Source organism: Gekko japonicus, unplaced genomic scaffold, assembly GCF_001447785.1.
Source record: "Gekko japonicus isolate JY-2015 unplaced genomic scaffold, Gekko_japonicus_V1.1 scaffold164, whole genome shotgun sequence".
In the NCBI taxonomy this organism is placed as follows: domain Eukaryota; kingdom Metazoa; phylum Chordata; class Lepidosauria; order Squamata; family Gekkonidae; genus Gekko; species Gekko japonicus.
In genome coordinates this window covers 1,406,895-1,418,641 of record NW_015159714.1, presented here as the reverse complement: position 1 = coordinate 1,418,641, position 11,747 = coordinate 1,406,895, and the positions used below count along the sequence as shown (strand labels likewise).

General features: G+C 42.0%; 1 protein-coding gene across 1 annotated transcript in view; it reads right to left on the bottom strand.

Moving 5' to 3' along the window:
* Positions 1-11,747, bottom strand: part of PDZRN3 (PDZ domain containing ring finger 3) — a 275,915-nt gene that overhangs the window by 236,725 nt on the left and 27,443 nt on the right. The window lies entirely within an intron of this gene.

Below are 11,747 nucleotides of genomic sequence, written 5' to 3'. Positions count from 1 at the left end.
TGGTATTTTTGGCCACTGTGTGACAGAGTGTTGGACTAGATGGGCCATTGGCCTGTTCCAACATTGGCTTCTCTTATGTCCTTATGTTACAAAGAAAAAGTGCACAGGAAGAACTGATTAGAAAATACAGCCAGAAGGCCAAGTGACCGAGAGACAAGTGAGTCATTACTATGGACAAATGAAACCACCAATAGTCAAAAGACTATATAGTCCCATTAGAGAGAGTATGGCTCAGCTGGTAAAACAATTTGAAAAGTGTCACATCAGTATGTAATGAAGACAATTACTTTCTGCAATCAGCTACCTAGTCCTAGTCTTTACTGAGTCCAAGTATGACAGTATCAATTCTGCATATGAATTCCAGCTCTGCAGCTCCATGTCGGAGCCTCCCTTTAAAATTTAGTGTTCTGAAATATGCATATAACCAAGTGTCCAGGATGATGTATTCCCCCAATTTTTGTCTAGTTAGTATTAATTTGTTTATAATTCCATTGTCCTTCACAGATAAACAATGTAAATCGAAAGGCACTCAATTATATGCATACCTGTTGTCCACTCCTTTTTTGATTGTTCAGTTTTATCCAGACATACCCAGTTGTATTGCATCATGGGATTTCTGATCTTAAAAGTTTCATAAATGTTCATGCATGCACACTCTGGTTCATGATGGCTAGTGGAACATTAGTGAATTGGGAAGTAAACATGATTATTTTAAACATTTTCAAAAGCGAGCACCGAGTCAATTACACAGGAAGACAAAAAGGCTGAAAACATTAGGATCAACAAGTTACACATTCATTATAAGCAATGCAAATTTCAGTGTTAGAACCTTATACTGTTCTATCAGACTTTAAGTCTTATTTTGATTTTAAACTGATGCTACTAATTGTAGATACTGATCACTGTAAGAGTCAAGATGTAGCATTTCAAGTTGGATTAAGTATTGTAGTTTTCTAGAAATTCTCCCCAAAGCTCCTGTGCGTTTTCATCACCAAGCTTGACAACACAGATATCAGAGAAATCATGGATTCAGTAGGAAAATTAGAGCTCAGTACCATTATATCAGTTCACAACTACATTAACAAAGTAGCATTATTTAATTTTTATAAACCTGTAGCATCATCTTGTCCACAAGGCTTGAATTCTCATAATTGTTTTTCCACTGCTGGCAACATATGATAAACACCTCTCTAGATGGAAAAAAGTTAAAGCAGTTGTAGGCACAGCCAAAAAGGATATTGTAAATTTCCATGGTCTTTAAGTGGGGCAGAGGGGCATAGATCTATATGAATACAGCATGTGCTAATGTGCTATGGAAAGTTATGTTGATCAAATGAATGTCAAACACAAGCACCCCTCCATCGCCCCTAAGATTGTAAATTCTGAACCAAAGCATACTTTGCAGGAAATGAAACCGATTGCTACCACTCCTTAAGAACTGAGACAAAAAAACCAACTATTCTGTCAACAGATCATTTTGTTCAGGCTAGAGCAACATAATTCCATAGTCTAGAGTTCTGCACCAGAAACTGAGTTACTTTAGCCATTCAAAACTTACAGTTAACAGAGGCAGAGAACATACATCACTAGAGTTGCCTAGAGACTTGGGGGGTGGAGCCTGGGGAGGGTGGGGTTTGGGCAGGGGAAGGACCTCAACAGGGTATAATGCCATACAGTCAACCCTCCAAAGCAGCCATTTTCTCCAGGAGAACTGATCTTGGTCACCTGGAGATCAACTGTAATAGCAGGTGAGCTCCAGGTAGCACATGGAGACTGGCAACCCTACTTGAAATCACAGACTTATAGTTCAGACCATGCTGCTAAAAAAAAAAAGTCATTTGACTCACTTGTTTTTCATAGATTAGGTCTTCTGCTACGGTCATTCAAACACTGCCACAATTTATACTATCCCAAGCATTTGGGGAAGAAAACAAATTCCTCCAAAAGGGTTGTACACTCTGCTCACAGAGTGCCTTAAGACTTATTTATCCCTGGGTTTTGGACAGTACTGTGGGTGCCATAATTACATCTTTTCTTATTTAAATACATCTATGAGAGAGAATTCTAAGCTCCTTTGGAAGATCAATGCTGCTGGCACATAGTGTGTCAACAAACCGGATTTTCTATTAAAGTGGGTGTAAAATGGAATGCTGCCAGTCTGTGAAAGGTCCCCATCTAGGGCTTGGCTTCCAGACTTAAAACACGAAACATTAGGGATGACAGCCTCCAGGTGGGTCCTGGGGATCTCCCGGAATTACAACTCATCTTCAGACTACAGATAAAATGGATGCTCGGGAGGGTGGACTCAATGCCATTTTACTTCACTGAAGTCCCTGTCCTCCCCAGGCGCTCCACCCTCAAATCTCCAGAAGTTTCCCAACTTGGAAGTGCCACCAGTGGCCAGGAGGGACTTGGCAACCCTATGAAACATGCTTACTAAATGCTGTATTCTAGAAGTAGGTATGAAGCTGCCTTACGCTGACTCACACAATTAGACTATCAAGGTCAGTAATGTCCACTCAAACTGGTAGTGACTCCCCAGGATACCAAGTCTTTCATGTTACCCACTGTGAGTGTTATGTGCCATCAAGTTGTTTCCAACTTACGGGCACCCTACAAATTAATGACCTCCAGAACATCATGTCCTTAAAAGCCTTGCTCAGCTCTTGCAAACTGAAAGCCATAGGTTCCTTGATTAAGTCAATCCACTTCATGTTGTGTCTTCCTCTTTTCCTAATGCCTTCAACTTTTCCTAGCATTATTGGCTTTTCCAGTGAGTCTCTGTGAACAAAGTACAGTAGCCTCAGTTTAGTCGTTTTAGCTTCTAGGGAGAATTCAGATTTGGCTTGAAGTAGAAATCACTTATTTGTCTTTTTGGTGGTCCATGGTATTCCTAAAACTCTTCCAACACCACATTTCAAATTTCCTTTCAGCTTTCTTCACTGTCCATCTTTCATATCCATGCATAATAATGGGGAATACCCTAATATGCATCATCTACAACCTGATGCTTTTAAGCAGAGTTGCTGTGGACAGAATCTGAGACCTTCAGAAGTTCCCAAACTTATTTGGCCTACCACCCGCTTTTCTGGGGGGGAAATTATTCACCCCCTGGACACCTACCTTCAAGAAGTGGACAAAAAGATGCAGTTTGTGGATCTGCACCTAGATCGTTCTAGCCCACCTGGATTGTTCCAGCTTCCCCGAGGGGGCGGTATTGCCCACTTTGGGAACCAGTATTTGAAATTATTTTGCATTAGATAGGAACAAAAGTACAAGAATGCAAGAAATTATATTAAATTTCATTGTTCATTTTTTAAAAGTCTATGAAAACTTGATCTGGCACCTTCTCAGCTCCTCTTCAAGGCTGAGAGTACTTAATCCTAGAGAATACACTTTAGAGAAAAAAGGACCTCCTGTTTTCATTCTGGCCTTCAGATTTTTCTCTTTATAAATTTATTCCTTTTTTGTTGTGCTTTCTTCTGTTTCACCATCTGCCAAGTTGCAACATCCAGCCTTTAACTCATGCATGAATATGGTGCTCATTTTGCAGACACAGTTAATAGTCCAAGCGCATTCACTCTCCCTACAAAGTGCAGTAGTATAACAAGTTTAACTTTTTCTGCAAACAGCAAGGAATAACGCAATGTGTGTCATGAGAATACAGTCTTTACATTTAAACTGGCTTATTCATTTCCTGAATTCTAGCATGCAGGTTATGTTCCATTCAGTCATTCTGTATTGCTTGCGTCTCTGAAGTTCCTTCATTCCCTGTACCTCCCAATCCTATCCTTTGTGTGGTCTGCTGCTTGTTGAAATCCTGAACATTCTTTCTTTCCCTTTTAAAATAGGGCATCTCCAGCCTTATGGGTAACACTGACAAAATGAAGCAACAGTAAATTCAATCTTTTCAGACATTGTGCTTTCTATCTGTTTACTTTAAGCTATCTGACCTATACTCCTTACCAGACATTTTGCTCTGTATATAAGTAGTTTTGGTTTTGTTTACACAGAACAGGAATCATAACAACATCTAATCAGCTAACAAACTTGCACCATCTGGGGCATTATTAGTGAAGAGGTGGATTACAGATATTTGAAATCTCCATAATCTCATCTCAGGTCATTATGTATTTAGCGACAAAAAATGACAACTATAAATTGGATATCGTTAGAAACACACTATCATTTGCGCACCCTTTATTCTCCTTGAGCAGTTAATGTTGCCAAAGTTTCCAGTTATCTGGATCCAAATATGAAATTTCCTCATTTATAATGCCCAGATGTATTATGAATCAAACACTATTTCCAATACAAGTTCTTATTCAGCTCAGTAGCTTTGTTAAAGTTGTGGATACTAACTGGAGTCAAACTGAAGTAAGCAAATTTCCCCAAGAGAATCCAGGGAATTGTGGACAGACTCATGAAACTCCAGAGCAGGGGTTCCAAATGTGGTGCCCGTGGGTGCCATGGTGCCCACTAGCACTTTTCCTGGTTTTCAGAAAGTGGGTGGGGCTAGGGGGCTTCTGCCCAGCAGGGCTTCTGATTGGCCACTGGAGATCTGATTGGCTATGCAAATTAAATTAACATTGGTTCAGTGGCAGCTGCCACCACAGTGTTGGTTTTATTCCCTCACACACTCCTCTTTCACAGTATATTTTTTTAAATTACTGTTCTGGTCCCCTGCATATGGACTTCCTCTGTGTGTGCCTCCCCTTCACATGGAAACCATTTTGTGGTTACGCCCTCCACTCTCTGTCAGAATTCTAAAGGTACCCATTGGTTCAGAAAGGTTGGGGACCCGTGCTCTAGACCCTTGAGGAAACAAAGCTGAGAAATCTGAGCTTGTCCAACAAAGCTGGGAAGATTTCCAAACTAGACATCCCATAACTCTACAAAGGCTTTGCAGGATATTTTTTGTTATTCTCCCCCACTCCTACCACACAAAACCATTAATTTCTTGACAATTTTAGCAAGATGACGACAATGATAATGATGATAATGACAGCAATGATGGTCCAAAAACAAACCTTTGCACAAGAGTCAGGACAGAATGCTATACCTTCCTGGGTATACCCACAGTTCCCTGGAGCCTTAAAACACCACCCTCTGGTTTATTTAGCTCTGCCTCAACTCTGAGTAGTAACCAGGACTTGGCCTAAGAATTTTTGAATGGTGCTCCTAAATTGCTCACGCAGTTTAACACCAAATTGAGCAGACTAATCATAAAATGAATGTAGAACTATCAAGAGAACTTCTGATTATTACTTAAAATACAATTACGTAAAATACAATGTGTAAGCCCACTCAATTCCCTCTCATTTAATAGTGAGACAGAGTGAGAGAGAGAGTGCAAGAAAGAGAGAGTGGCTGACAGGCATTTTGCTGGGAGTAAGCCCCACAATGACATGGAACTTACTTCTGAGCAGACCTTCTTGGGAGTACTCCCTGAGACTGCACATTTTTAGCTGAAATTAAAGGCCTTCAAAACACTTAGCTATGGCTGGATTGTGCCATTACATTACATTTTCCTAGCTTCTAATTTTCTTCAACCATATATTGGCTTATGAATGCCAGGCAAAAGTGATGTCATGCTTCTCTAGGAATCACCAGATATTCTGTGGTAAAACCATAATGTTTCTGGCAATTCCTCAAATGGACTGATGTCACTTCTGGTTTCCCCCTGAAGTGATGTCACACCATCATCCAACAGCATATTTTTAAAGATAATTTTTTCCCCACTGGCCACAGTTTTATTATTAAGGTCTTAAGACCAACATACAGAGTAAGCACAATATGTAAGGGAGAGGGAAAAAACAGTCATAGGCCCCGGTCATACGAGCAGGATAATCCACAGGGGACGGGAGGCTTTTTGAGCCAGAGCAAAAAGACGCGCAGTAGCGCGATCTCACCTTCCCCCAAGGCTCCGGCATGCCCAAGCCTCCGGCAGCCAATCACACCATGCTAAGCAACACAGCAGCAAGGTGTTTGTGCACATGCATGGGACACCAACAGGCGCTGGCTGCGACGGGCTACCACTGCTTCCTGATCAGATGCCCGCACACGCCGCACATTATCAGGAAACTAGTACATGGTTCCCGGTAGCTTTTAAATCTGCATCTTCAGGCCGAAGCTGCGGGTTAGAGACGGGAGTGCAACGTTTCCCAGATGTTCAGGTATGATCGCACAGCTTTAATCCGCAGGCAAGCCATTCCTCCCACGGGGCAAATTCGCCATGTGAACGGGGCCATAATATACAAAAATAGAAGTCTGAATTTAAAAACTTTTAAAATTAATGCACAAAACTCAGCGACTGAATGTGTAATCTTTGCATTCTTATCTGATAGGACCCAGTGAAGCCTTGTTTTGTTTGTATTAATGTGTCCAGGTGTCCTATTGACTAATGAAGTAATAATTTTAAGATGAGCCTCCCTGTAAAATGGACAGCGGAAGAGCATATGCTCTACTGATTCAACCTCGCTTAAAAGGCATGGGCATAGCCTTTCAGAGTAGGGGTTTTTATTGTACCTGCCTTGAATAACCACAGATGGAAGGGCAGAACATCTAGCTAGGACAAATGCCCTTCTAGAATTCTTTCCCTCCACTGAAGTCAAATATATTGCCGGCTCAATGGTGCTTTTGATATTTAACAACACCCCGAGTTTGGAAGCCTTAGAAATGTCAGATTGATGCTCAATATCCTCAACTCTTTGTTTAATTAGCCCTTTGGCTTGTTCAAATCCATAGGATAAGAGTAGCTGAGGTGAGAACCCAATTCTATGAATATGACAGTGAACTGCTTTGATCCAACTGGATTGGAAATCATCCTGGAATATCAGGGGAAGCAAGTCTTGTGGATTGAAATGACCTTTCAGCCACATATAGATGGATAGAATATATACCCTAGCTTCAATTCTAAGATTCCCAGACTCTAGTCATATCCAAGCATTGGCACTGGCCACAGGGCTGGCAGCAGGAAACAAGAGCCAGGGTGGGGGATCCACTTCCCCCAACAGGAAAATGGCAACCCTATATTGGCTCTTTAACCACACAAACAAAATGTAATGCTAAATATATTAGAAGTATTACTTCAGGCTCAGTAATGGTATATATGATGTTTTGGTCTCTGAGACCAGCCTATCGCTTCAAATACTAAATATGATCTCACAAAGCTATTGTTTTTTAGCCAGCCTTACAGATCATTAATGAATCTCAAATTGGTCCATTATGGGGACATAGAGATGCCAACAAATTTAATAATATTAAAAAAGTTTCCCTCAATAAACGAGGTCATTAATTTTATTATATTGAATCTTAATGGGGAATTAACTATGAATAATAACTACAGAAATCAGGAAGCCACTAGGTAAATGTCCTCAGATCCACTGAGTGGCAATACCACACATATTTTAATAACTACATGCGACCATTCTTCAAGAAGTTAAGGACAATGTTAAGTATTAGCCTTAATTACTCCTTTTTCATTCTCCATCAAAACAATATACCAGAACCTGAGCAGCTTATAAATAGTGTGCCCTGAATTTGTCTCACAGGCTGATCTTTGCTACCACTTGATTAAATAGTTGCAGATTAAGAAATCAGTTCAGATAATCTCTAAGTGTACCAGGTGACTGTATGGTATGGAAATGGATTCCAATCTGCCAATCAGGTGCAAGAGTCCCACCTCTGAGCCAGCAGATGTCCTAGAGAAGATCCAGAGGAAGGGAATCACAGACACATATGTACTCCCTCCTCCCTTTTCCCCTCTAGATCCCCGTGACCACCCAAAATCCTCTGTGGCTGGGCAACAAAAATAAAATGCCATGTAGTACAGGACCCTGCCATTACAAGGGGAAATTGAGCAAGGTCACCTCCTTGGACTTCCACTAACAGACAAGGTTGCCAGCTCTGGGTTGGGATTTTCCTGGAGAATTGGGGGTGAATCCTGGGGAGGGGAGGGAACTCAACGGGTATAATGCCATACAGTCCACCCTCCAAAGCAACTCTTTTCTTCAAGGGAACTGGTCACTTCCCTGATTTGACCTGCAATGTTGGACATCAGAGGGGCCAATGGAGAGAAAAGTGTACCAAGTGTGGTCCCACTTTCCCACTGTAGCTCTTTGTTGATCAGCCAATCAATTAAACAAATTAGAACTTAGAGGTCTACTGTTTTGTTTTCTTCACCTTGTTCTTTTTTGAACTGCAGAACTACCCTTATAATGCCCGGGGATTAAAAAAAAATCACAAACAGCCACAATAAAATCCATACACACAACCACAGATTATAATCACTATGCACCGAGTACTGCAGATGCACAGCCACCATTCATTTAGTGGAATCCAAATGAACGAACATTGTGGTATCAGATGGGTGGGACTGCACTGCAACTTGTGGTTCAGTTATTTTAAGTAAGGGTGATAAAACTGGAAACCATTTCAATAACACATAATAAATACATTTCCATTTCTCTGAGGAAGATACCTTTGTCATTTGATTAATCGCAACTGTTAACATCATTATTTGTTAGCTCCACATTCTTCTCAGCCACACAAGGTCACCTTTGAAATGGATCTATGCCCTCAGACTTTAGACTGGATTGGATTGTGTGAGGGAGTTCAGATACGTTAATGTGTTTGGACATTAAAGAGATAAAACACAGTTCAAACGTTCAACTGTTACAACCCCTGCTTCCTACTAAGGCTATCTCAATGCACTGAAGATAACTTCTACAGGCATCATGAGCCTTTGAAGCCTGGAGATATGTGCAGGCTGGACACACACAGGAAATCAGTGATAATGCTAATAAAATGACTAGCTTATTTTCCCTAGGTCTACTATTCTCTCACACTTTGCTGCCCGTACACACACTGTTTAGATACCAGATGCCTGCTTTGTGTGCAAGTCATGATCATATTTAAAAGGTGTTACACTGAATAACTCTTATGAGTTTTCTGCAAAATACTGATTACTTGCACATCAGGGAAGATGCCTGATGAAATCTTCACATGCTGTGAATAAAGCAGCATGTCTACTCTACCTTTATAGAGACATTTCCTTTCTATTCTGGGAGCATAATTTAACAATGTGAGCTCAGTCACAGTATATGTAGTCATCTTTGGCTAAATGTCACCTACAGAATTCAAAATGGGTTTTCCATTCTGCCTCTTCGAAAGGACAGTGTATACCTGTACTGCCATTTTCATGTGACAGCTTCTTCTCCCAACGGACCCACCTCTGATGATAATATAAGGATACAAGTCTCATAGGTCTACTTATCCTTAATCAGCGGGTAGCTATTGGGGGAACTTTTACTTCTGTCCTTATGCAACTGGAGAGACTTTGTCTGCAATCAAGACAGTTGCACTTAAGGACATCCATCTTGCCTCGACTAGGGCCAGGGCCTTTTCATCCCCGGCACCTAACTGGTGGAATGAACTCCCATATAAAATCAGGGCCCTGCGGGACCTTTTACGGTTCCACAGGGCCTGCAAGATGGAGCTCTTCCACCAGGCTTTTAGTAGAGGTGGCAGGCATCCCCCCTCTATTGGGCCTCCCTTTCAGCAGGTCAGATCTATGTTTACCATCTAGGAACCCCAATCTGAAAAACCTCATATGTTGAAGCACTGATTACCATATAGCAATATTGTTGTATTTTTATCTGATGTATTCTAGTTGTTTCAAAGCTTTTGTATATGGTAATTGATGGAACCTGCCCTGACCCTACTACACGGGGAGGATGGGATACAAATCTAATTAAAAAAATAATTGTCAGAAATCACTTTGGAGATAACATGGGTGAAGTGAGACCACTTACAAGAGAGCCTATGTTCATATAACAAAATCATCACCACTTTTGATGGACATATTGATTGATTTTGTTCCACCGTAATCCTTGGCCAAGGAGGTGAACACATTTTTAAAGCACTGCAAGATCCTGTCTACCCTGTTTACAAAGACTACACAGGTATGAGCCAGGGATGCTTTGTTTGGCACAGCATTTCTGCCTTAATGTGTCCTCTTGGCAGGTAGTGTGCCATGGCTTGCACAAGAACTTTTCCTATTGCTGAATGGACCAAGGTCACACTCCCCACCTTCCCTCACCCACAGTAAAGTCTAAATGTATAGCCACACACCACAGGGTCTTACCCACTTCCTTGGGTGAGTGTACGCAGGGTGACCAAGACTCATGTAAGTTTCCCTCTCAGCAGTCTTGTACTCCAGTGTTTCAGAAGAAGGAAGGTATCTTAAAACTATTACAAATCTTACAGTTCCATATAGTTTACACAGGAGAGAATGCATGAATGCCTTCTAATTAGATCTTTTTGCAGACGTTTTGCTTCATAAATCTGCAAACCTGTAAAGCAGCCGAAACAGTCTTTTAATCTACTCCAGCTACATATTTGTATCATTAGAAGTCCTTTCTAGCACAAACTGTTGTACTTAATATTTTCTATGCTTATGAAAAACTGTGAATGCAATGTACTGTACCAACGCAGAAAATAGCAAATACTTGCTGTCCTTAGCCAACAGAAAATCCTTAACAGCTGTTTATTGCTCATTTGCAAAACATAAGAGCAAAGGAATTCCATTACTTGGAGAAACTGGCTGTTCCTTGCTATCTTTGGCAACAAAATCAGCACTTATCTTTTTTGAACAATAGGCTTCCCTAACTTTCCCACTTTTACAATAATTATAACAAATGGACAAATTCTAATACAGCTGGCAGTGGAATGTGATGTCACATTAACTGCTTTCCATTTCATAAATCAAACTATTTCCTTAACAATTAAAAAAGTACAGAAACTGTCTTCGGCAATGACCTTTACAGCTAGGTTTGCCAAGCCCCTGCTAGGGGCGGGGGAACCCCTGATTTTCGACCCCCTTACCCACTTTTTTGAAATCCAGCATCGGGGGGGGGGGATGGCGACCAGAAGTGACACTCTAGCATTTTAGTCCTCCAAGTCTCTATGGCTATGAAAGCCATAGAGACGAGGGCTAGAGCGTCAGTTCCACTTCCCTCTAGTGTGCGCTGGTGAGTCCCGCCCCTGTTGTTTGCAGCAGGAGCAGCCTGAGCAGAGAAGAGCTCAGAGCCCAGAAGAGTTGAGGGTCCTGGAAGGTAAGGTTTGGGCTGGCCAGGGCTCTGTCTCATGGTCGTCTTTGTTTTTCCTTCCATCCCCCCCCCAAGGTCCATCTGCCAGCTGCTTGTTTTAAAAGTGCAGGCAGTCATTTCAGAGCTCCGTTTTGCCCCTCCCCCCACCTAAAACCAGGAAAGAGCGAAAGGGAGGCTTCAGGGTAAGTTGGTGGGGGTGTAAGGAGCAGGGGCTTATTTCAAGTGAGGTGGGGTGAAAGGGAGCCAGGGCTGCAGCCACCCAGGAGAAAGCGAGCCCCAGGAACTCTTGTGCTGCACGGAGCACATTGCTCCAGGATACAGAAAATCAGTGGACTGCTTTCTCCTGTAGTGGGGGGGGGGCTGCACTCCCTGTCCCTCTCTCTCTTTCTGTTTCTCCCTTTCTGTTGAGGTTTGTGAGAGCTGGAAACAAGGAGAGGCTGGGGAGCTGCTCCACCCCACTCCAGGCTGCTTCTCTTGCAGCCTGACTTTCTTTCCTTCCCTCTTTTCTGTCTTTCACTTCTCTCTCCTTTTAGGGTTTTTTCCAGCTTTCCCCCCTTCCTTCTCTCCCCCCTCCCCTCCCTCCCTTGCTAAAATTGCCCTAGTTAGAGTTGCCAGGTTCCCCCTGGCCACCTCTGG